Genomic DNA, 26478 nt, shown 5'->3' with positions numbered 1-26478 from the left:
GCCAGGATCCGTTTACCTTAAGGCTTTCCTCTTTCTTGTTGAAACTGTTCGCGTGTTTTTGGATTTCTACAGCTTCTCTGAACAAGCGCGTGTGATAGTGCTTCTCTACAGCCAGAACTTCCGTGTCGGCGAATTTTATTACGTGGTCGGTCTCATTCAGTGCGTGTTCTGCCACGGCCGATTTCTCCACCTGCCCCAACCTGCAATGTCGCTTATGCTCTTTGATCCTGGTGTTAATGGATCGTCCAGTCATTCCGACATAAACTTTTCCGCATGTGCAAGGTATACGGTATATTCCCGACATTGCAAGTGGGTCTCTTTTCTCCTTCGCCGATCTAAGACACTCTTTGATCTTCCTTGTCGGTTTGAAAATCGTCTTTACGCCGTGTTTGCGCAATATACGGCCGATTCTGTCCGTCACTCTGGGAATGTATGGCAGAAAGGCCGTACCCGACATTTCTTTTTCTGGTTCCTTACTTCGCCGAGTGTTTGGCTCTGTTACACTTCTAATGTAATTTGTGGAGTACCCATTGCTCCTCAGAACAGTTTCCAGGTGTTGCATTTCTCGTTTGAGGTGTTGAGGCTCACATATTCGTCCTGCTCTCGTTACGAGCGTACTAATCATGCCTCTTTTCTGGCTCGGGTGGTGGTTTGACAGTTTGTGGAGGTATCGGTCCGTGTGTGTCGGTTTTCGATACACGCTGTGTCCCAGGTTTTCGCCGTCCCTTGTGACCAGCACATCTAGAAATGGCAGTTTCCTGTCCTTTTCTACCTCCATGGTAAATGTTATGTTGGCATGGAGGCTGTTCAAGTGTCTCAGGAATTCACCGAGCTGTTCTTCACCATGGCTCCACACCACGAAAGTATCATCGACGTACCTGTACCACACCTTAGGTTTGCAAGTCGCCGAGTCCAGTGCCTGTGCTTCGAATTGTTCCATGAAGAAGTTGGCCACCACTGGACTGAGAGGACTACCCATGGCGACGCCTTCCAGCTGTTCGTAGAAATCGCCATTCCACGTGAAATAGCTCGTGGTGAGACATGCATGGAAGAGCTTTTTGATGTCTTGCGGGAACATGGAACCGATGTGCTCCAGAGCGTCGCTGAGTGGCACTTTCGTAAATAACGAAACAACATCAAAACTGACCAGGATGTCGTTTGGCGCAAGTTTCAGTTTCTTCAGCTTCTCAATGAAATGTCCTGAGTCCTTAATGTATGTGTCGGTCTTTCCCACGTGTGGCTGTAGCAGAGAGGCCAAGTGTTTCGCCAGTTTATACGTTGGTGAGCCAGGAGCGCTAACGATCGGTCTCAGTGGAACGTTGTTCTTATGGATCTTGGGTAATCCATACAGCCGAGGTGGTAGGGCTTCTGTGTTGCGCAGGTTTCTCTGTATGTCCGCCGGCAGAGAAGACGCCCTGATTAATCGATTCGTATTCCGAGTGATACGCTGCGTCGGATCTGCACTTAGTTTTCGGTACGTCGTCGGATCTAATAGGTCTCGGATCTTTTGCTCATAATCTTCGGTCTTCATTACGACGGTCGCATTCCCCTTATCGGCAGGCAGTACCAATATACTCTTGTCGGCGTTGAGATTCTTAATGGCTTGTTCCTCTTCTTTCTTCAGGTTGCAAGCTGGTGGTTTTGCTCGGCGCAGTATCCTGGCTGTTTCAGTGCGTATTTCCTCTGCCCTTTCACATGGAAGGGTCCGAATGGCTGCTTCGGTGTTGGCAATGATGTCGTCCATAGGTATGGTTCTCGGGATGATAGCGAAATTCCCTCCTTTTTGAAGGACTGACACTTCCTCTTCGGTCAATTGTCGTTCAGTGAGGTTGACCACTGTGTGTGACATGTCGGGAATCGCCTTGTCGGTCTGCTTCCGGCATCTTTCAAACTTTTTCTTTTGCCGCTCGGTGCAGCGCTCGAGTTCGTTCTGCATGCTCCTGTGAGTGATGCTGTCGATCTTGTCCCAGTCGTCTCGATGCATTCTGCTACTTAGTTGATAGAAAATGTCCAGAAGTTCCTGATCCGTTCTTGCCAAGTCTCTCCGTGTTGTATGTATTCGCTCACGAAGAAAAGCTCGTTCCATTCTCTCGTAGATACGATGTGCTTGGGCGGTGGTGAATAGGCGCTTGCATCTCAAGAACTTCGGTGTAGCACATTCATCTCGGCACCGTGACAGAAAGGCGAGAGAGGACATCAGTCGCGCTTTCTTCTTCCGTCGTTGGTCAAGGCGTCGGTACAATCTGCAAATCTCCTCCCCGTAGAGGCGTAATACAAAATTGTTAAGGCTTTCGTGGCCACTTGTTGACAAACTGCCTATTGGCTTCTGTCTCGGGTTCTTCGGCCGACGTTCATCTAATGATTTTTCTGACGTTTCGCCAGCACGAGTGGCTGGCATTGTCAAAGCTTCACCCTCCATTGCCGGTGGTGAACTGGAGGCGAGCTCGCGGCCGCAGACTATATGTACCTGGCGCGCCAACGTCCGAGGGCTTCTCCGCGGTCATTTCCGGTGCGGTTCTCCTCTTGCTACCTGCGACGGTCGTTCGCTGCAGTACGGGAAGCCAGGATCCGTTTACCTTAAGGCTTTCCTCTTTCTTGTTGAAACTGTTCGCGTGTTTTTGGATTTCTACAGCTTCTCTGAACAAGCGCGTGTGATAGTGCTTCTCTACAGCCAGAACTTCCGTGTCGGCGAATTTTATTACGTGGTCGGTCTCATTCAGTGCGTGTTCTGCCACGGCCGATTTCTCCACCTGCCCCAACCTGCAATGTCGCTTATGCTCTTTGATCCTGGTGTTAATGGATCGTCCAGTCATTCCGACATAAACTTTTCCGCATGTGCAAGGTATACGGTATATTCCCGACATTGCAAGTGGGTCTCTTTTCTCCTTCGCCGATCTAAGACACTCTTTGATCTTCCTTGTCGGTTTGAAAATCGTCTTTACGCCGTGTTTGCGCAATATACGGCCGATTCTGTCCGTCACTCTGGGAATGTATGGCAGAAAGGCCGTACCCGACATTTCTTTTTCTGGTTCCTTACTTCGCCGAGTGTTTGGCTCTGTTACACTTCTAATGTAATTTGTGGAGTACCCATTGCTCCTCAGAACAGTTTCCAGGTGTTGCATTTCTCGTTTGAGGTGTTGAGGCTCACATATTCGTCCTGCTCTCGTTACGAGCGTACTAATCATGCCTCTTTTCTGGCTCGGGTGGTGGTTTGACAGTTTGTGGAGGTATCGGTCCGTGTGTGTCGGTTTTCGATACACGCTGTGTCCCAGGTTTTCGCCGTCCCTTGTGACCAGCACATCTAGAAATGGCAGTTTCCTGTCCTTTTCTACCTCCATGGTAAATGTTATGTTGGCATGGAGGCTGTTCAAGTGTCTCAGGAATTCACCGAGCTGTTCTTCACCATGGCTCCACACCACGAAAGTATCATCGACGTACCTGTACCACACCTTAGGTTTGCAAGTCGCCGAGTCCAGTGCCTGTGCTTCGAATTGTTCCATGAAGAAGTTGGCCACCACTGGACTGAGAGGACTACCCATGGCGACGCCTTCCAGCTGTTCGTAGAAATCGCCATTCCACGTGAAATAGCTCGTGGTGAGACATGCATGGAAGAGCTTTTTGATGTCTTGCGGGAACATGGAACCGATGTGCTCCAGAGCGTCGCTGAGTGGCACTTTCGTAAATAACGAAACAACATCAAAACTGACCAGGATGTCGTTTGGCGCAAGTTTCAGTTTCTTCAGCTTCTCAATGAAATGTCCTGAGTCCTTAATGTATGTGTCGGTCTTTCCCACGTGTGGCTGTAGCAGAGAGGCCAAGTGTTTCGCCAGTTTATACGTTGGTGAGCCAGGAGCGCTAACGATCGGTCTCAGTGGAACGTTGTTCTTATGGATCTTGGGTAATCCATACAGCCGAGGTGGTAGGGCTTCTGTGTTGCGCAGGTTTCTCTGTATGTCCGCCGGCAGAGAAGACGCCTTGATTAATCGATTCGTATTCCGAGTGATACGCTGCGTCGGATCTGCACTTAGTTTTCGGTACGTCGTCGGATCTAATAGGTCTCGGATCTTTTGCTCATAATCTTCGGTCTTCATTACGACGGTCGCATTCCCCTTATCGGCAGGCAGTACCAATATACTCTTGTCGGCGTTGAGATTCTTAATGGCTTGTTCCTCTTCTTTCTTCAGGTTGCAAGCTGGTGGTTTTGCTCGGCGCAGTATCCTGGCTGTTTCAGTGCGTATTTCCTCTGCCCTTTCACAAGGAAGGGTCCGAATGGCTGCTTCGGTGTTGGCAATGATGTCGTCCATAGGTATGGTTCTCGGGATGATAGCGAAATTCCCTCCTTTTTGAAGGACTGACACTTCCTCTTCGGTCAATTGTCGTTCAGTGAGGTTGACCACTGTGTGTGACATGTCGGGAATCGCCTTGTCGGTCTGCTTCCGGCATCTTTCAAACTTTTTCTTTTGCCGCTCGGTGCAGCGCTCGAGTTCGTTCTGCATGCTCCTGTGAGTGATGCTGTCGATCTTGTCCCAGTCGTCTCGATGCATTCTGCTACTTAGTTGATAGAAAATGTCCAGAAGTTCCTGATCCGTTCTTGCCAAGTCTCTCCGTGTTGTATGTATTCGCTCACGAAGAAAAGCTCGTTCCATTCTCTCGTAGATACGATGTGCTTGGGCGGTGGTGAATAGGCGCTTGCATCTCAAGAACTTCGGTGTAGCACATTCATCTCGGCACCGTGACAGAAAGGCGAGAGAGGACATCAGTCGCGCTTTCTTCTTCCGTCGTTGGTCAAGGCGTCGGTACAATCTGCAAATCTCCTCCCCGTAGAGGCGTAATACAAAATTGTTAAGGCTTTCGTGGCCACTTGTTGACAAACTGCCTATTGGCTTCTGTCTCGGGTTCTTCGGCCGACGTTCATCTAATGATTTTTCTGACGTTTCGCCAGCACGAGTGGCTGGCATTGTCAAAGCTTCACCCTCCATTGCCGGTGGTGAACTGGAGGCGAGCTCGCGGCCGCAGACTATATGTACCTGGCGCGCCAACGTCCGAGGGCTTCTCCGCGGTCATTTCCGGTGCGGTTCTCCTCTTGCTACCTGCGACGGTCGTTCGCTGCAGTACGGGAAGCCAGGATCCGTTTACCTTAAGGCTTTCCTCTTTCTTGTTGAAACTGTTCGCGTGTTTTTGGATTTCTACAGCTTCTCTGAACAAGCGCGTGTGATAGTGCTTCTCTACAGCCAGAACTTCCGTGTCGGCGAATTTTATTACGTGGTCGGTCTCATTCAGTGCGTGTTCTGCCACGGCCGATTTCTCCACCTGCCCCAACCTGCAATGTCGCTTATGCTCTTTGATCCTGGTGTTAATGGATCGTCCAGTCATTCCGACATAAACTTTTCCGCATGTGCAAGGTATACGGTATATTCCCGACATTGCAAGTGGGTCTCTTTTCTCCTTCGCCGATCTAAGACACTCTTTGATCTTCCTTGTCGGTTTGAAAATCGTCTTTACGCCGTGTTTGCGCAATATACGGCCGATTCTGTCCGTCACTCTGGGAATGTATGGCAGAAAGGCCGTACCCGACATTTCTTTTTCTGGTTCCTTACTTCGCCGAGTGTTTGGCTCTGTTACACTTCTAATGTAATTTGTGGAGTACCCATTGCTCCTCAGAACAGTTTCCAGGTGTTGCATTTCTCGTTTGAGGTGTTGAGGCTCACATATTCGTCCTGCTCTCGTTACGAGCGTACTAATCATGCCTCTTTTCTGGCTCGGGTGGTGGTTTGACAGTTTGTGGAGGTATCGGTCCGTGTGTGTCGGTTTTCGATACACGCTGTGTCCCAGGTTTTCGCCGTCCCTTGTGACCAGCACATCTAGAAATGGCAGTTTCCTGTCCTTTTCTACCTCCATGGTAAATGTTATGTTGGCATGGAGGCTGTTCAAGTGTCTCAGGAATTCACCGAGCTGTTCTTCACCATGGCTCCACACCACGAAAGTATCATCGACGTACCTGTACCACACCTTAGGTTTGCAAGTCGCCGAGTCCAGTGCCTGTGCTTCGAATTGTTCCATGAAGAAGTTGGCCACCACTGGACTGAGAGGACTACCCATGGCGACGCCTTCCAGCTGTTCGTAGAAATCGCCATTCCACGTGAAATAGCTCGTGGTGAGACATGCATGGAAGAGCTTTTTGATGTCTTGCGGGAACATGGAACCGATGTGCTCCAGAGCGTCGCTGAGTGGCACTTTCGTAAATAACGAAACAACATCAAAACTGACCAGGATGTCGTTTGGCGCAAGTTTCAGTTTCTTCAGCTTCTCAATGAAATGTCCTGAGTCCTTAATGTATGTGTCGGTCTTTCCCACGTGTGGCTGTAGCAGAGAGGCCAAGTGTTTCGCCAGTTTATACGTTGGTGAGCCAGGAGCGCTAACGATCGGTCTCAGTGGAACGTTGTTCTTATGGATCTTGGGTAATCCATACAGCCGAGGTGGTAGGGCTTCTGTGTTGCGCAGGTTTCTCTGTATGTCCGCCGGCAGAGAAGACGCCTTGATTAATCGATTCGTATTCCGAGTGATACGCTGCGTCGGATCTGCACTTAGTTTTCGGTACGTCGTCGGATCTAATAGGTCTCGGATCTTTTGCTCATAATCTTCGGTCTTCATTACGACGGTCGCATTCCCCTTATCGGCAGGCAGTACCAATATACTCTTGTCGGCGTTGAGATTCTTAATGGCTTGTTCCTCTTCTTTCTTCAGGTTGCAAGCTGGTGGTTTTGCTCGGCGCAGTATCCTGGCTGTTTCAGTGCGTATTTCCTCTGCCCTTTCACAAGGAAGGGTCCGAATGGCTGCTTCGGTGTTGGCAATGATGTCCTCCATAGGTATGGTTCTCGGGATGATAGCGAAATTCCCTCCTTTTTGAAGGACTGACACTTCCTCTTCGGTCAATTGTCGTTCAGTGAGGTTGACCACTGTGTGTGACATGTCGGGAATCGCCTTGTCGGTCTGCTTCCGGCATCTTTCAAACTTTTTCTTTTGCCGCTCGGTGCAGCGCTCGAGTTCGTTCTGCATGCTCCTGTGAGTGATGCTGTCGATCTTGTCCCAGTCGTCTCGATGCATTCTGCTACTTAGTTGATAGAAAATGTCCAGAAGTTCCTGATCCGTTCTTGCCAAGTCTCTCCGTGTTGTATGTATTCGCTCACGAAGAAAAGCTCGTTCCATTCTCTCGTAGATACGATGTGCTTGGGCGGTGGTGAATAGGCGCTTGCATCTCAAGAACTTCGGTGTAGCACATTCATCTCGGCACCGTGACAGAAAGGCGAGAGAGGACATCAGTCGCGCTTTCTTCTTCCGTCGTTGGTCAAGGCGTCGGTACAATCTGCAAATCTCCTCCCCGTAGAGGCGTAATACAAAATTGTTAAGGCTTTCGTGGCCACTTGTTGACAAACTGCCTATTGGCTTCTGTCTCGGGTTCTTCGGCCGACGTTCATCTAATGATTTTTCTGACGTTTCGCCAGCACGAGTGGCTGGCATTGTCAAAGCTTCACCCTCCATTGCCGGTGGTGAACTGGAGGCGAGCTCGCGGCCGCAGACTATATGTACCTGGCGCGCCAACGTCCGAGGGCTTCTCCGCGGTCATTTCCGGTGCGGTTCACCTCTTGCTACCTGCGACGGTCGTTCGCTGCAGTACGGGAAGCCAGGATCCGTTTACCTTAAGGCTTTCCTCTTTCTTGTTGAAACTGTTCGCGTGTTTTTGGATTTCTACAGCTTCTCTGAACAAGCGCGTGTGATAGTGCTTCTCTACAGCCAGAACTTCCGTGTCGGCGAATTTTATTACGTGGTCGGTCTCATTCAGTGCGTGTTCTGCCACGGCCGATTTCTCCACCTGCCCCAACCTGCAATGTCGCTTATGCTCTTTGATCCTGGTGTTAATGGATCGTCCAGTCATTCCGACATAAACTTTTCCGCATGTGCAAGGTATACGGTATATTCCCGACATTGCAAGTGGGTCTCTTTTCTCCTTCGCCGATCTAAGACACTCTTTGATCTTCCTTGTCGGTTTGAAAATCGTCTTTACGCCGTGTTTGCGCAATATACGGCCGATTCTGTCCGTCACTCTGGGAATGTATGGCAGAAAGGCCGTACCCGACATTTCTTTTTCTGGTTCCTTACTTCACCGAGTGTTTGGCTCTGTTACACTTCTAATGTAATTTGTGGAGTACCCATTGCTCCTCAGAACAGTTTCCAGGTGTTGCATTTCTCGTTTGAGGTGTTGAGGCTCACATATTCGTCCTGCTCTCGTTACGAGCGTACTAATCATGCCTCTTTTCTGGCTCGGGTGGTGGTTTGACAGTTTGTGGAGGTATCGGTCCGTGTGTGTCGGTTTTCGATACACGCTGTGTCCCAGGTTTTCGCCGTCCCTTGTGACCAGCACATCTAGAAATGGCAGTTTCCTGTCCTTTTCTACCTCCATGGTAAATGTTATGTTGGCATGGAGGCTGTTCAAGTGTCTCAGGAATTCACCGAGCTGTTCTTCACCATGGCTCCACACCACGAAAGTATCATCGACGTACCTGTACCACACCTTAGGTTTGCAAGTCGCCGAGTCCAGTGCCTGTGCTTCGAATTGTTCCATGAAGAAGTTGGCCACCACTGGACTGAGAGGACTACCCATGGCGACGCCTTCCAGCTGTTCGTAGAAATCGCCATTCCACGTGAAATAGCTCGTGGTGAGACATGCATGGAAGAGCTTTTTGATGTCTTGCGGGAACATGGAACCGATGTGCTCCAGAGCGTCGCTGAGTGGCACTTTCGTAAATAACGAAACAACATCAAAACTGACCAGGATGTCGTTTGGCGCAAGTTTCAGTTTCTTCAGCTTCTCAATGAAATGTCCTGAGTCCTTAATGTATGTGTCGGTCTTTCCCACGTGTGGCTGTAGCAGAGAGGCCAAGTGTTTCGCCAGTTTATACGTTGGTGAGCCAGGAGCGCTAACGATCGGTCTCAGTGGAACGTTGTTCTTATGGATCTTGGGTAATCCATACAGCCGAGGTGGTAGGGCTTCTGTGTTGCGCAGGTTTCTCTGTATGTCCGCCGGCAGAGAAGACGCCTTGATTAATCGATTCGTATTCCGAGTGATACGCTGCGTCGGATCTGCACTTAGTTTTCGGTACGTCGTCGGATCTAATAGGTCTCGGATCTTTTGCTCATAATCTTCGGTCTTCATTACGACGGTCGCATTCCCCTTATCGGCAGGCAGTACCAATATACTCTTGTCGGCGTTGAGATTCTTAATGGCTTGTTCCTCTTCTTTCTTCAGGTTGCAAGCTGGTGGTTTTGCTCGGCGCAGTATCCTGGCTGTTTCAGTGCGTATTTCCTCTGCCCTTTCACAAGGAAGGGTCCGAATGGCTGCTTCGGTGTTGGCAATGATGTCCTCCATAGGTATGGTTCTCGGGATGATAGCGAAATTCCCTCCTTTTTGAAGGACTGACACTTCCTCTTCGGTCAATTGTCGTTCAGTGAGGTTGACCACTGTGTGTGACATGTCGGGAATCGCCTTGTCGGTCTGCTTCCGGCATCTTTCAAACTTTTTCTTTTGCCGCTCGGTGCAGCGCTCGAGTTCGTTCTGCATGCTCCTGTGAGTGATGCTGTCGATCTTGTCCCAGTCGTCTCGATGCATTCTGCTACTTAGTTGATAGAAAATGTCCAGAAGTTCCTGATCCGTTCTTGCCAAGTCTCTCCGTGTTGTATGTATTCGCTCACGAAGAAAAGCTCGTTCCATTCTCTCGTAGATACGATGTGCTTGGGCGGTGGTGAATAGGCGCTTGCATCTCAAGAACTTCGGTGTAGCACATTCATCTCGGCACCGTGACAGAAAGGCGAGAGAGGACATCAGTCGCGCTTTCTTCTTCCGTCGTTGGTCAAGGCGTCGGTACAATCTGCAAATCTCCTCCCCGTAGAGGCGTAATACAAAATTGTTAAGGCTTTCGTGGCCACTTGTTGACAAACTGCCTATTGGCTTCTGTCTCGGGTTCTTCGGCCGACGTTCATCTAATGATTTTTCTGACGTTTCGCCAGCACGAGTGGCTGGCATTGTCAAAGCTTCACCCTCCATTGCCGGTGGTGAACTGGAGGCGAGCTCGCGGCCGCAGACTATATGTACCTGGCGCGCCAACGTCCGAGGGCTTCTCCGCGGTCATTTCCGGTGCGGTTCTCCTCTTGCTACCTGCGACGGTCGTTCGCTGCAGTACGGGAAGCCAGGATCCGTTTACCTTAAGGCTTTCCTCTTTCTTGTTGAAACTGTTCGCGTGTTTTTGGATTTCTACAGCTTCTCTGAACAAGCGCGTGTGATAGTGCTTCTCTACAGCCAGAACTTCCGTGTCGGCGAATTTTATTACGTGGTCGGTCTCATTCAGTGCGTGTTCTGCCACGGCCGATTTCTCCACCTGCCCCAACCTGCAATGTCGCTTATGCTCTTTGATCCTGGTGTTAATGGATCGTCCAGTCATTCCGACATAAACTTTTCCGCATGTGCAAGGTATACGGTATATTCCCGACATTGCAAGTGGGTCTCTTTTCTCCTTCGCCGATCTAAGACACTCTTTGATCTTCCTTGTCGGTTTGAAAATCGTCTTTACGCCGTGTTTGCGCAATATACGGCCGATTCTGTCCGTCACTCTGGGAATGTATGGCAGAAAGGCCGTACCCGACATTTCTTTTTCTGGTTCCTTACTTCGCCGAGTGTTTGGCTCTGTTACACTTCTAATGTAATTTGTGGAGTACCCATTGCTCCTCAGAACAGTTTCCAGGTGTTGCATTTCTCGTTTGAGGTGTTGAGGCTCACATATTCGTCCTGCTCTCGTTACGAGCGTACTAATCATGCCTCTTTTCTGGCTCGGGTGGTGGTTTGACAGTTTGTGGAGGTATCGGTCCGTGTGTGTCGGTTTTCGATACACGCTGTGTCCCAGGTTTTCGCCGTCCCTTGTGACCAGCACATCTAGAAATGGCAGTTTCCTGTCCTTTTCTACCTCCATGGTAAATGTTATGTTGGCATGGAGGCTGTTCAAGTGTCTCAGGAATTCACCGAGCTGTTCTTCACCATGGCTCCACACCACGAAAGTATCATCGACGTACCTGTACCACACCTTAGGTTTGCAAGTCGCCGAGTCCAGTGCCTGTGCTTCGAATTGTTCCATGAAGAAGTTGGCCACCACTGGACTGAGAGGACTACCCATGGCGACGCCTTCCAGCTGTTCGTAGAAATCGCCATTCCACGTGAAATAGCTCGTGGTGAGACATGCATGGAAGAGCTTTTTGATGTCTTGCGGGAACATGGAACCGATGTGCTCCAGAGCGTCGCTGAGTGGCACTTTCGTAAATAACGAAACAACATCAAAACTGACCAGGATGTCGTTTGGCGCAAGTTTCAGTTTCTTCAGCTTCTCAATGAAATGTCCTGAGTCCTTAATGTATGTGTCGGTCTTTCCCACGTGTGGCTGTAGCAGAGAGGCCAAGTGTTTCGCCAGTTTATACGTTGGTGAGCCAGGAGCGCTAACGATCGGTCTCAGTGGAACGTTGTTCTTATGGATCTTGGGTAATCCATACAGCCGAGGTGGTAGGGCTTCTGTGTTGCGCAGGTTTCTCTGTATGTCCGCCGGCAGAGAAGACGCCTTGATTAATCGATTCGTATTCCGAGTGATACGCTGCGTCGGATCTGCACTTAGTTTTCGGTACGTCGTCGGATCTAATAGGTCTCGGATCTTTTGCTCATAATCTTCGGTCTTCATTACGACGGTCGCATTCCCCTTATCGGCAGGCAGTACCAATATACTCTTGTCGGCGTTGAGATTCTTAATGGCTTGTTCCTCTTCTTTCTTCAGGTTGCAAGCTGGTGGTTTTGCTCGGCGCAGTATCCTGGCTGTTTCAGTGCGTATTTCCTCTGCCCTTTCACAAGGAAGGGTCCGAATGGCTGCTTCGGTGTTGGCAATGATGTCCTCCATAGGTATGGTTCTCGGGATGATAGCGAAATTCCCTCCTTTTTGAAGGACTGACACTTCCTCTTCGGTCAATTGTCGTTCAGTGAGGTTGACCACTGTGTGTGACATGTCGGGAATCGCCTTGTCGGTCTGCTTCCGGCATCTTTCAAACTTTTTCTTTTGCCGCTCGGTGCAGCGCTCGAGTTCGTTCTGCATGCTCCTGTGAGTGATGCTGTCGATCTTGTCCCAGTCGTCTCGATGCATTCTGCTACTTAGTTGATAGAAAATGTCCAGAAGTTCCTGATCCGTTCTTGCCAAGTCTCTCCGTGTTGTATGTATTCGCTCACGAAGAAAAGCTCGTTCCATTCTCTCGTAGATACGATGTGCTTGGGCGGTGGTGAATAGGCGCTTGCATCTCAAGAACTTCGGTGTAGCACATTCATCTCGGCACCGTGACAGAAAGGCGAGAGAGGACATCAGTCGCGCTTTCTTCTTCCGTCGTTGGTCAAGGCGTCGGTACAATCTGCAAATCTCCTCCCCGTAGAGGCGTAATACAAAATTGTTAAGGCTTTCGTGGCCACTTGTTGACAAACTGCCTATTGGCTTCTGTCTCGGGTTCTTCGGCCGACGTTCATCTAATGATTTTTCTGACGTTTCGCCAGCACGAGTGGCTGGCATTGTCAAAGCTTCACCCTCCATTGCCGGTGGTGAACTGGAGGCGAGCTCGCGGCCGCAGACTATATGTACCTGGCGCGCCAACGTCCGAGGGCTTCTCCGCGGTCATTTCCGGTGCGGTTCACCTCTTGCTACCTGCGACGGTCGTTCGCTGCAGTACGGGAAGCCAGGATCCGTTTACCTTAAGGCTTTCCTCTTTCTTGTTGAAACTGTTCGCGTGTTTTTGGATTTCTACAGCTTCTCTGAACAAGCGCGTGTGATAGTGCTTCTCTACAGCCAGAACTTCCGTGTCGGCGAATTTTATTACGTGGTCGGTCTCATTCAGTGCGTGTTCTGCCACGGCCGATTTCTCCACCTGCCCCAACCTGCAATGTCGCTTATGCTCTTTGATCCTGGTGTTAATGGATCGTCCAGTCATTCCGACATAAACTTTTCCGCATGTGCAAGGTATACGGTATATTCCCGACATTGCAAGTGGGTCTCTTTTCTCCTTCGCCGATCTAAGACACTCTTTGATCTTCCTTGTCGGTTTGAAAATCGTCTTTACGCCGTGTTTGCGCAATATACGGCCGATTCTGTCCGTCACTCTGGGAATGTATGGCAGAAAGGCCGTACCCGACATTTCTTTTTCTGGTTCCTTACTTCACCGAGTGTTTGGCTCTGTTACACTTCTAATGTAATTTGTGGAGTACCCATTGCTCCTCAGAACAGTTTCCAGGTGTTGCATTTCTCGTTTGAGGTGTTGAGGCTCACATATTCGTCCTGCTCTCGTTACGAGCGTACTAATCATGCCTCTTTTCTGGCTCGGGTGGTGGTTTGACAGTTTGTGGAGGTATCGGTCCGTGTGTGTCGGTTTTCGATACACGCTGTGTCCCAGGTTTTCGCCGTCCCTTGTGACCAGCACATCTAGAAATGGCAGTTTCCTGTCCTTTTCTACCTCCATGGTAAATGTTATGTTGGCATGGAGGCTGTTCAAGTGTCTCAGGAATTCACCGAGCTGTTCTTCACCATGGCTCCACACCACGAAAGTATCATCGACGTACCTGTACCACACCTTAGGTTTGCAAGTCGCCGAGTCCAGTGCCTGTGCTTCGAATTGTTCCATGAAGAAGTTGGCCACCACTGGACTGAGAGGACTACCCATGGCGACGCCTTCCAGCTGTTCGTAGAAATCGCCATTCCACGTGAAATAGCTCGTGGTGAGACATGCATGGAAGAGCTTTTTGATGTCTTGCGGGAACATGGAACCGATGTGCTCCAGAGCGTCGCTGAGTGGCACTTTCGTAAATAACGAAACAACATCAAAACTGACCAGGATGTCGTTTGGCGCAAGTTTCAGTTTCTTCAGCTTCTCAATGAAATGTCCTGAGTCCTTAATGTATGTGTCGGTCTTTCCCACGTGTGGCTGTAGCAGAGAGGCCAAGTGTTTCGCCAGTTTATACGTTGGTGAGCCAGGAGCGCTAACGATCGGTCTCAGTGGAACGTTGTTCTTATGGATCTTGGGTAATCCATACAGCCGAGGTGGTAGGGCTTCTGTGTTGCGCAGGTTTCTCTGTATGTCCGCCGGCAGAGAAGACGCCTTGATTAATCGATTCGTATTCCGAGTGATACGCTGCGTCGGATCTGCACTTAGTTTTCGGTACGTCGTCGGATCTAATAGGTCTCGGATCTTTTGCTCATAATCTTCGGTCTTCATTACGACGGTCGCATTCCCCTTATCGGCAGGCAGTACCAATATACTCTTGTCGGCGTTGAGATTCTTAATGGCTTGTTCCTCTTCTTTCTTCAGGTTGCAAGCTGGTGGTTTTGCTCGGCGCAGTATCCTGGCTGTTTCAGTGCGTATTTCCTCTGCCCTTTCACAAGGAAGGGTCCGAATGGCTGCTTCGGTGTTGGCAATGATGTCCTCCATAGGTATGGTTCTCGGGATGATAGCGAAATTCCCTCCTTTTTGAAGGACTGACACTTCCTCTTCGGTCAATTGTCGTTCAGTGAGGTTGACCACTGTGTGTGACATGTCGGGAATCGCCTTGTCGGTCTGCTTCCGGCATCTTTCAAACTTTTTCTTTTGCCGCTCGGTGCAGCGCTCGAGTTCGTTCTGCATGCTCCTGTGAGTGATGCTGTCGATCTTGTCCCAGTCGTCTCGATGCATTCTGCTACTTAGTTGATAGAAAATGTCCAGAAGTTCCTGATCCGTTCTTGCCAAGTCTCTCCGTGTTGTATGTATTCGCTCACGAAGAAAAGCTCGTTCCATTCTCTCGTAGATACGATGTGCTTGGGCGGTGGTGAATAGGCGCTTGCATCTCAAGAACTTCGGTGTAGCACATTCATCTCGGCACCGTGACAGAAAGGCGAGAGAGGACATCAGTCGCGCTTTCTTCTTCCGTCGTTGGTCAAGGCGTCGGTACAATCTGCAAATCTCCTCCCCGTAGAGGCGTAATACAAAATTGTTAAGGCTTTCGTGGCCACTTGTTGACAAACTGCCTATTGGCTTCTGTCTCGGGTTCTTCGGCCGACGTTCATCTAATGATTTTTCTGACGTTTCGCCAGCACGAGTGGCTGGCATTGTCAAAGCTTCACCCTCCATTGCCGGTGGTGAACTGGAGGCGAGCTCGCGGCCGCAGACTATATGTACCTGGCGCGCCAACGTCCGAGGGCTTCTCCGCGGTCATTTCCGGTGCGGTTCACCTCTTGCTACCTGCGACGGTCGTTCGCTGCAGTACGGGAAGCCAGGATCCGTTTACCTTAAGGCTTTCCTCTTTCTTGTTGAAACTGTTCGCGTGTTTTTGGATTTCTACAGCTTCTCTGAACAAGCGCGTGTGATAGTGCTTCTCTACAGCCAGAACTTCCGTGTCGGCGAATTTTATTACGTGGTCGGTCTCATTCAGTGCGTGTTCTGCCACGGCCGATTTCTCCACCTGCCCCAACCTGCAATGTCGCTTATGCTCTTTGATCCTGGTGTTAATGGATCGTCCAGTCATTCCGACATAAACTTTTCCGCATGTGCAAGGTATACGGTATATTCCCGACATTGCAAGTGGGTCTCTTTTCTCCTTCGCCGATCTAAGACACTCTTTGATCTTCCTTGTCGGTTTGAAAATCGTCTTTACGCCGTGTTTGCGCAATATACGGCCGATTCTGTCCGTCACTCTGGGAATGTATGGCAGAAAGGCCGTACCCGACATTTCTTTTTCTGGTTCCTTACTTCACCGAGTGTTTGGCTCTGTTACACTTCTAATGTAATTTGTGGAGTACCCATTGCTCCTCAGAACAGTTTCCAGGTGTTGCATTTCTCGTTTGAGGTGTTGAGGCTCACATATTCGTCCTGCTCTCGTTACGAGCGTACTAATCATGCCTCTTTTCTGGCTCGGGTGGTGGTTTGACAGTTTGTGGAGGTATCGGTCCGTGTGTGTCGGTTTTCGATACACGCTGTGTCCCAGGTTTTCGCCGTCCCTTGTGACCAGCACATCTAGAAATGGCAGTTTCCTGTCCTTTTCTACCTCCATGGTAAATGTTATGTTGGCATGGAGGCTGTTCAAGTGTCTCAGGAATTCACCGAGCTGTTCTTCACCATGGCTCCACACCACGAAAGTATCATCGACGTACCTGTACCACACCTTAGGTTTGCAAGTCGCCGAGTCCAGTGCCTGTGCTTCGAATTGTTCCATGAAGAAGTTGGCCACCACTGGACTGAGAGGACTACCCATGGCGACGCCTTCCAGCTGTTCGTAGAAATCGCCATTCCACGTGAAATAGCTCGTGGTGAGACATGCATGGAAGAGCTTTTTGATGTCTTGCGGGAACATGGAACCGATGTGCTCCAGAGCGTCGCTGAGTGGCACTTTCGTAAATAACGAAACAACATCAAAACTGACCAGGATGTCGTTTGGCGCAAGTTTCAGTTTCTTCAGCTTCTCAATGAAATGTCCTGAGTCCTTAATGTATGTGTCGGTCTTTCCCACGTGTGGCTGTAGCAGAGAGGCCAAGTGTTTCGCCAGTTTATACGTTGGTGAGCCAGGAGCGCTAACGATCGGTCTCAGTGGAACGTTGTTCTTATGGATCTTGGGTAATCCATACAGCCGAGGTGGTAGGGCTTCTGTGTTGCGCAGGTTTCTCTGTATGTCCGCCGGCAGAGAAGACGCCTTGATTAATCGATTCGTATTCCGAGTGATACGCTGCGTCGGATCTGCACTTAGTTTTCGGTACGTCGTCGGATCTAATAGGTCTCGGATCTTTTGCTCATAATCTTCGGTCTTCATTACGACGGTCGCATTCCCCTTATCGGCAGGCAGTACCAATATACTCTTGTCGGCGTTGAGATTCTTAATGGCTTGTTCCTCTTCTTTCTTCAGGTTGCAAGCTGGTGGTTTTGCTCGGCGCAGTATCCTGGCTGTTTCAGTGCGTATTTCCTCTGCCCTTTCACAAGGAAGGGTCCGAATGGCTGCTTCGGTGTTGGCAATGATGTCCTCCATAGGTATGGTTCTCGGGATGATAGCGAAATTCCCTCCTTTTTGAAGGACTGACACTTCCTCTTCGGTCAATTGTCGTTCAGTGAGGTTGACCACTGTGTGTGACATGTCGGGAATCGCCTTGTCGGTCTGCTTCCGGCATCTTTCAAACTTTTTCTTTTGCCGCTCGGTGCAGCGCTCGAGTTCGTTCTGCATGCTCCTGTGAGTGATGCTGTCGATCTTGTCCCAGTCGTCTCGATGCATTCTGCTACTTAGTTGATAGAAAATGTCCAGAAGTTCCTGATCCGTTCTTGCCAAGTCTCTCCGTGTTGTATGTATTCGCTCACGAAGAAAAGCTCGTTCCATTCTCTCGTAGATACGATGTGCTTGGGCGGTGGTGAATAGGCGCTTGCATCTCAAGAACTTCGGTGTAGCACATTCATCTCGGCACCGTGACAGAAAGGCGAGAGAGGACATCAGTCGCGCTTTCTTCTTCCGTCGTTGGTCAAGGCGTCGGTACAATCTGCAAATCTCCTCCCCGTAGAGGCGTAATACAAAATTGTTAAGGCTTTCGTGGCCACTTGTTGACAAACTGCCTATTGGCTTCTGTCTCGGGTTCTTCGGCCGACGTTCATCTAATGATTTTTCTGACGTTTCGCCAGCACGAGTGGCTGGCATTGTCAAAGCTTCACCCTCCATTGCCGGTGGTGAACTGGAGGCGAGCTCGCGGCCGCAGACTATATGTACCTGGCGCGCCAACGTCCGAGGGCTTCTCCGCGGTCATTTCCGGTGCGGTTCTCCTCTTGCTACCTGCGACGGTCGTTCGCTGCAGTACGGGAAGCCAGGATCCGTTTACCTTAAGGCTTTCCTCTTTCTTGTTGAAACTGTTCGCGTGTTTTTGGATTTCTACAGCTTCTCTGAACAAGCGCGTGTGATAGTGCTTCTCTACAGCCAGAACTTCCGTGTCGGCGAATTTTATTACGTGGTCGGTCTCATTCAGTGCGTGTTCTGCCACGGCCGATTTCTCCACCTGCCCCAACCTGCAATGTCGCTTATGCTCTTTGATCCTGGTGTTAATGGATCGTCCAGTCACTCCGACATAAACTTTTCCGCATGTGCAAGGTATACGGTATATTCCCGACATTGCAAGTGGGTCTCTTTTCTCCTTCGCCGATCTAAGACACTCTTTGATCTTCCTTGTCGGTTTGAAAATCGTCTTTACGCCGTGTTTGCGCAATATACGGCCGATTCTGTCCGTCACTCTGGGAATGTATGGCAGAAAGGCCGTACCCGACATTTCTTTTTCTGGTTCCTTACTTCGCCGAGTGTTTGGCTCTGTTACACTTCTAATGTAATTTGTGGAGTACCCATTGCTCTTCAGAACAGTTTCCAGGTGTTGCATTTCTCGTTTGAGGTGTTGAGGCTCACATATTCGTCCTGCTCTCGTTACGAGCGTACTAATCATGCCTCTTTTCTGGCTCGGGTGGTGGTTTGACAGTTTGTGGAGGTATCGGTCCGTGTGTGTCGGTTTTCGATACACGCTGTGTCCCAGGTTTTCGCCGTCCCTTGTGACCAGCACATCTAGAAATGGCAGTTTCCTGTCCTTTTCTACCTCCATGGTAAATGTTATGTTGGCATGGAGGCTGTTCAAGTGTCTCAGGAATTCACCGAGCTGTTCTTCACCATGGCTCCACACCACGAAAGTATCATCGACGTACCTGTACCACACCTTAGGTTTGCAAGTCGCCGAGTCCAGTGCCTGTGCTTCGAATTGTTCCATGAAGAAGTTGGCCACCACTGGACTGAGAGGACTACCCATGGCGACGCCTTCCAGCTGTTCGTAGAAATCGCCATTCCACGTGAAATAGCTCGTGGTGAGACATGCATGGAAGAGCTTTTTGATGCCTTGCGGGAACATGGAACCGATGTGCTCCAGAGCGTCGCTGAGTGGCACTTTCGTAAATAACGAAACAACATCAAAACTGACCAGGATGTCGTTTGGCGCAAGTTTCAGTTTCTTCAGCTTCTCAATGAAATGTCCTGAGTCCTTAATGTATGTGTCGGTCTTTCCCACGTGTGGCTGTAGCAGAGAGGCCAAGTGTTTCGCCAGTTTATACGTTGGTGAGCCAGGAGCGCTAACGATCGGTCTCAGTGGAACGTTGTTCTTATGGATCTTGGGTAATCCATACAGCCGAGGTGGTAGGGCTTCTGTGTTGCGCAGGTTTCTCTGTATGTCCGCCGGCAGAGAAGACGCCTTGATTAATCGATTCGTATTCCGAGTGATACGCTGCGTCGGATCTGCACTTAGTTTTCGGTACGTCGTCGGATCTAATAGGTCTCGGATCTTTTGCTCATAATCTTCGGTCTTCATTACGACGGTCGCATTCCCCTTATCGGCAGGCAGTACCAATATACTCTTGTCGGCGTTGAGATTCTTAATGGCTTGTTCCTCTTCTTTCTTCAGGTTGCAAGCTGGTGGTTTTGCTCGGCGCAGTATCCTGGCTGTTTCAGTGCGTATTTCCTCTGCCCTTTCACACAAGGAAGGGTCCGAATGGCTGCTTCGGTGTTGGCAATGATGTCCTCCATAGGTATGGTTCTCGGGATGATAGCGAAATTCCCTCCTTTTTGAAGGACTGACACTTCCTCTTCGGTCAATTGTCGTTCAGTGAGGTTGACCACTGTGTGTGACATGTCGGGAATCGCCTTGTCGGTCTGCTTCCGGCATCTTTCAAACTTTTTCTTTTGCCGCTCGGTGCAGCGCTCGAGTTCGTTCTGCATGCTCCTGTGAGTGATGCTGTCGATCTTGTCCCAGTCGTCTCGATGCATTCTGCTACTTAGTTGATAGAAAATGTCCAGAAGTTCCTGATCCGTTCTTGCCAAGTCTCTCCGTGTTGTATGTATTCGCTCACGAAGAAAAGCTCGTTCCATTCTCTCGTAGATACGATGTGCTTGGGCGGTGGTGAATAGGCGCTTGCATCTCAAGAACTTCGGTGTAGCACATTCATCTCGGCACCGTGACAGAAAGGCGAGAGAGGACATCAGTCGCGCTTTCTTCTTCCGTCGTTGGTCAAGGCGTCGGTACAATCTGCAAATCTCCTCCCCGTAGAGGCGTAATACAAAATTGTTAAGGCTTTCGTGGCCACTTGTTGACAAACTGCCTATTGGCTTCTGTCTCGGGTTCTTCGGCCGACGTTCATCTAATGATTTTTCTGACGTTTCGCCAGCACGAGTGGCTGGCATTGTCAAAGCTTCACCCTCCATTGCCGGTGGTGAACTGGAGGCGAGCTCGCGGCCGCAGACTATATGTACCTGGCGCGCCAACGTCCGAGGGCTTCTCCGCGGTCATTTCCGGTGCGGTTCTCCTCTTGCTACCTGCGACGGTCGTTCGCTGCAGTACGGGAAGCCAGGATCCGTTTACCTTAAGGCTTTCCTCTTTCTTGTTGAAACTGTTCGCGTGTTTTTGGATTTCTACAGCTTCTCTGAACAAGCGCGTGTGATAGTGCTTCTCTACAGCCAGAACTTCCGTGTCGGCGAATTTTATTACGTGGTCGGTCTCATTCAGTGCGTGTTCTGCCACGGCCGATTTCTCCACCTGCCCCAACCTGCAATGTCGCTTATGCTCTTTGATCCTGGTGTTAATGGATCGTCCAGTCATTCCGACATAAACTTTTCCGCATGTGCAAGGTATACGGTATATTCCCGACATTGCAAGTGGGTCTCTTTTCTCCTTCGCCGATCTAAGACACTCTTTGATCTTCCTTGTCGGTTTGAAAATCGTCTTTACGCCGTGTTTGCGCAATATACGGCCGATTCTGTCCGTCACTCTGGGAATGTATGGCAGAAAGGCCGTACCCGACATTTCTTTTTCTGGTTCCTTACTTCGCCGAGTGTTTGGCTCTGTTACACTTCTAATGTAATTTGTGGAGTACCCATTGCTCCTCAGAACAGTTTCCAGGTGTTGCATTTCTCGTTTGAGGTGTTGAGGCTCACATATTCGTCCTGCTCTCGTTACGAGCGTACTAATCATGCCTCTTTTCTGGCTCGGGTGGTGGTTTGACAGTTTGTGGAGGTATCGGTCCGTGTGTGTCGGTTTTCGATACACGCTGTGTCCCAGGTTTTCGCCGTCCCTTGTGACCAGCACATCTAGAAATGGCAGTTTCCTGTCCTTTTCTATCTCTATGGTAAATGTTATGTTGGCATGGAGGCTGTTCAAGTGTCTCAGGAATTCACCGAGCTGTTCTTCACCATGGCTCCACACCACGAAAGTATCATCGACGTACCTGTACCACACCTTAGGTTTGCAAGTCGCCGAGTCCAGTGCCTGTGCTTCGAATTGTTCCATGAAGAAGTTGGCCACCACTGGACTGAGAGGACTACCCATGGCGACGCCTTCCAGCTGTTCGTAGAAATCGCCATTCCACGTGAAATAGCTCGTGGTGAGACATGCATGGAAGAGCTTTTTGATGTCTTGCGGGAACATGGAACCGATGTGCTCCAGAGCGTCGCTGAGTGGCACTTTCGTAAATAACGAAACAACATCAAAACTGACCAGGATGTCGTTTGGCGCAAGTTTCAGTTTCTTCAGCTTCTCAATGAAATGTCCTGAGTCCTTAATGTATGTGTCGGTCTTTCCCACGTGTGGCTGTAGCAGAGAGGCCAAGTGTTTCGCCAGTTTATACGTTGGTGAGCCAGGAGCGCTAACGATCGGTCTCAGTGGAACGTTGTTTTTATGGATCTTGGGTAATCCATACAGCCGAGGTGGTAGGGCTTCTGTGTTGCGCAGGTTTCTCTGTATGTCCGCCGGCAGAGAAGACGCCTTGATTAATCGATTCGTATTCCGAGTGATACGCTGCGTCGGATCTGCACTTAGTTTTCGGTACGTCGTCGGATCTAATAGGTCTCGGATCTTTTGCTCATAATCTTCGGTCTTCATTACGACGGTCGCATTCCCCTTATCGGCAGGCAGTACCAATATACTCTTGTCGGCGTTGAGATTCTTAATGGCTTGTTCCTCTTCTTTCTTCAGGTTGCAAGCTGGTGGTTTTGCTCGGCGCAGTATCCTGGCTGTTTCAGTGCGTATTTCCTCTGCCCTTTCACAAGGAAGGGTCCGAATGGCTGCTTCGGTGTTGGCAATGATGTCCTCCATAGGTATGGTTCTCGGGATGATAGCGAAATTCCCTCCTTTTTGAAGGACTGACACTTCCTCTTCGGTCAATTGTCGTTCAGTGAGGTTGACCACTGTGTGTGACATGTCGGGAATCGCCTTGTCGGTCTGCTTCCGGCATCTTTCAAACTTTTTCTTTTGCCGCTCGGTGCAGCGCTCGAGTTCGTTCTGCATGCTCCTGTGAGTGATGCTGTCGATCTTGTCCCAGTCGTCTCGATGCATTCTGCTACTTAGTTGATAGAAAATGTCCAGAAGTTCCTGATCCGTTCTTGCCAAGTCTCTCCGTGTTGTATGTATTCGCTCACGAAAAAAAGCTCGTTCCATTCTCTCGTAGATACGATGTGCTTGGGCGGTGGTGAATAGGCGCTTGCATCTCAAGAACTTCGGTGTAGCACATTCATCTCGGCACCGTGACAGAAAGGCGAGAGAGGACATCAGTCGCGCTTTCTTCTTCCGTCGTTGGTCAAGGCGTCGGTACAATCTGCAAATCTCCTCCCCGTAGAGGCGTAATACAAAATTGTTAAGGCTTTCGTGGCCACTTGTTGACAAACTGCCTATTGGCTTCTGTCTCGGGTTCTTCGGCCGACGTTCATCTAATGATTTTTCTGACGTTTCGCCAGCACGAGTGGCTGGCATTGTCAAAGCTTCACCCTCCATTGCCGGTGGTGAACTGGAGGCGAGCTCGCGGCCGCAGACTATATGTACCTGGCGCGCCAACGTCCGAGGGCTTCTCCGCGGTCATTTCCGGTGCGGTTCTCCTCTTGCTACCTGCGACGGTCGTTCGCTGCAGTACGGGAAGCCAGGATCCGTTTACCTTAAGGCATTCCTCTTTCTTGTTGAAACTGTTCGCGTGTTTTTGGATTTCTACAGCTTCTCTGAACAAGCGCGTGTGATAGTGCTTCTCTACAGCCAGAACTTCCGTGTCGGCGAATTTTATTACGTGGTCGGTCTCATTCAGTGCGTGTTCTGCCACGGCCGATTTCTCCACCTGCCCCAACCTGCAATGTCGCTTATGCTCTTTGATCCTGGTGTTAATGGATCGTCCAGTCATTCCGACATAAACTTTTCCGCATGTGCAAGGTATACGGTATATTCCCGACATTGCAAGTGGGTCTCTTTTCTCCTTCGCCGATCTAAGACACTCTTTGATCTTCCTTGTCGGTTTGAAAATCGTCTTTACGCCGTGTTTGCGCAATATACGGCCGATTCTGTCCGTCACTCTGGGAATGTATGGCAGAAAGGCCGTACCCGACATTTCTTTTTCTGGTTCCTTACTTCGCCGAGTGTTTGGCTCTGTTACACTTCTAATGTAATTTGTGGAGTACCCATTGCTCCTCAGAACAGTTTCCAGGTGTTGCATTTCTCGTTTGAGGTGTTGAGGCTCACATATTCGTCCTGCTCTCGTTACGAGCGTACTAATCATGCCTCTTTTCTGGCTCGGGTGGTGGTTTGACAGTTTGTGGAGGTATCGGTCCGTGTGTGTCGGTTTTCGATACACGCTGTGTCCCAGGTTTTCGCCGTCCCTTGTGACCAGGCAGTTTCCTGTCCTTTTCTACCTCCATGGTAAATGTTATGTTGGCATGGAGGCTGTTCAAGTGTCTCAGGAATTCACCGAGCTGTTCTTCACCATGGCTCCACACCACGAAAGTATCATCGACGTACCTGTACCACACCTTAGGTTTGCAAGTCGCCGAGTCCAGTGCCTGTGCTTCGAATTGTTCCATGAAGAAGTTGGCCACCACTGGACTGAGAGGACTACCCATGGCGACGCCTTCCAGCTGTTCGTAGAAATCGCCATTCCACGTGAAATAGCTCGTGGTGAGACATGCATGGAAGAGCTTTTTGATGTCTTGCGGGAACATGGAACCGATGTGCTCCAGAGCGTCGCTGAGTGGCACTTTCGTAAATAACGAAACAACATCAAAACTGACCAGGATGTCGTTTGGCGCAAGTTTCAGTTTCTTCAGCTTCTCAATGAAATGTCCTGAGTCCTTAATGTATGTGTCGGTCTTTCCCACGTGTGGCTGTAGCAGAGAGGCCAAGTGTTTCGCCAGTTTATACGTTGGTGAGCCAGGAGCGCTAACGATCGGTCTCAGTGGAACGTTGTTCTTATGGATCTTGGGTAATCCATACAGCCGAGGTGGTAGGGCTTCTGTGTTGCGCAGGTTTCTCTGTATGTCCGCCGGCAGAGAAGACGCCTTGATTAATCGATTCGTATTCCGAGTGATACGCTGCGTCGGATCTGCACTTAGTTTTCGGTACGTCGTCGGATCTAATAGGTCTCGGATCTTTTGCTCATAATCTTCGGTCTTCATTACGACGGTCGCATTCCCCTTATCGGCAGGCAGTACCAATATACTCTTGTCGGCGTTGAGATTCTTAATGGCTTGTTCCTCTTCTTTCTTCAGGTTGCAAGCTGGTGGTTTTGCTCGGCGCAGTATCCTGGCTGTTTCAGTGCGTATTTCCTCTGCCCTTTCACAAGGAAGGGTCCGAATGGCTGCTTCGGTGTTGGCAATGATGTCCTCCATAGGTATGGTTCTCGGGATGATAGCGAAATTCCCTCCTTTTTGAAGGACTGACACTTCCTCTTCGGTCAATTGTCGTTCAGTGAGGTTGACCACTGTGTGTGACATGTCGGGAATCGCCTTGTCGGTCTGCTTCCGGCATCTTTCAAACTTTTTCTTTTGCCGCTCGGTGCAGCGCTCGAGTTCGTTCTGCATGCTCCTGTGAGTGATGCTGTCGATCTTGTCCCAGTCGTCTCGATGCATTCTGCTACTTAGTTGATAGAAAATGTCCAGAAGTTCCTGATCCGTTCTTGCCAAGTCTCTCCGTGTTGTATGTATTCGCTCACGAAGAAAAGCTCGTTCCATTCTCTCGTAGATACGATGTGCTTGGGCGGTGGTGAATAGGCGCTTGCATCTCAAGAACTTCGGTGTAGCACATTCATCTCGGCACCGTGACAGAAAGGCGAGAGAGGACATCAGTCGCGCTTTCTTCTTCCGTCGTTGGTCAAGGCGTCGGTACAATCTGCAAATCTCCTCCCCGTAGAGGCGTAATACAAAATTGTTAAGGCTTTCGTGGCCACTTGTTGACAAACTGCCTATTGGCTTCTGTCTCGGGTTCTTCGGCCGACGTTCATCTAATGATTTTTCTGACGTTTCGCCAGCACGAGTGGCTGGCATTGTCAAAGCTTCACCCTCCATTGCCGGTGGTGAACTGGAGGCGAGCTCGCGGCCGCAGACTATATGTACCTGGCGCGCCAACGTCCGAGGGCTTCTCCGCGGTCATTTCCGGTGCGGTTCTCCTCTTGCTACCTGCGACGGTCGTTCGCTGCAGTACGGGAAGCCAGGATCCGTTTACCTTAAGGCTTTCCTCTTTCTTGTTGAAACTGTTCGCGTGTTTTTGGATTTCTACAGCTTCTCTGAACAAGCGCGTGTGATAGTGCTTCTCTACAGCCAGAACTTCCGTGTCGGCGAATTTTATTACGTGGTCGGTCTCATTCAGTGCGTGTTCTGCCACGGCCGATTTCTCCACCTGCCCCAACCTGCAATGTCGCTTATGCTCTTTGATCCTGGTGTTAATGGATCGTCCAGTCATTCCGACATAAACTTTTCCGCATGTGCAAGGTATACGGTATATTCCCGACATTGCAAGTGGGTCTCTTTTCTCCTTCGCCGATCTAAGACACTCTTTGATCTTCCTTGTCGGTTTGAAAATCGTCTTTACGCCGTGTTTGCGCAATATACGGCCGATTCTGTCCATCACTCTGGGAATGTATGGCAGAAAGGCCGTACCCGACATTTCTTTTTCTGGTTCCTTACTTCGCCGAGTGTTTGGCTCTGTTACACTTCTAATGTAATTTGTGGAGTACCCATTGCTCCTCAGAACAGTTTCCAGGTGTTGCATTTTTCGTTTGAGGTGTTGAGGCTCACATATTCGTCCTGCTCTCGTTACGAGCGTACTAATCATGCCTCTTTTCTGGCTCGGGTGGTGGTTTGACAGTTTGTGGAGGTATCGGTCCGTGTGTGTCGGTTTTCGATACACGCTGTGTCCCAGGTTTTCGCCGTCCCTTGTGACCAGCACATCTAGAAATGGCAGTTTCCTGTCCTTTTCTACCTCCATGGTAAATGTTATGTTGGCATGGAGGCTGTTCAAGTGTCTCAGGAATTCACCGAGCTGTTCTTCACCATGGCTCCACACCACGAAAGTATCATCGACGTACCTGTACCACACC

This window comes from Schistocerca nitens, chromosome 3 (assembly GCF_023898315.1).
Source record: "Schistocerca nitens isolate TAMUIC-IGC-003100 chromosome 3, iqSchNite1.1, whole genome shotgun sequence".
Taxonomy (NCBI): Eukaryota; Metazoa; Arthropoda; class Insecta; order Orthoptera; family Acrididae; genus Schistocerca; species Schistocerca nitens.
The sequence above is the reverse complement of the archived record's forward strand: the minus strand, read 5'-3'. Positions refer to the sequence as shown.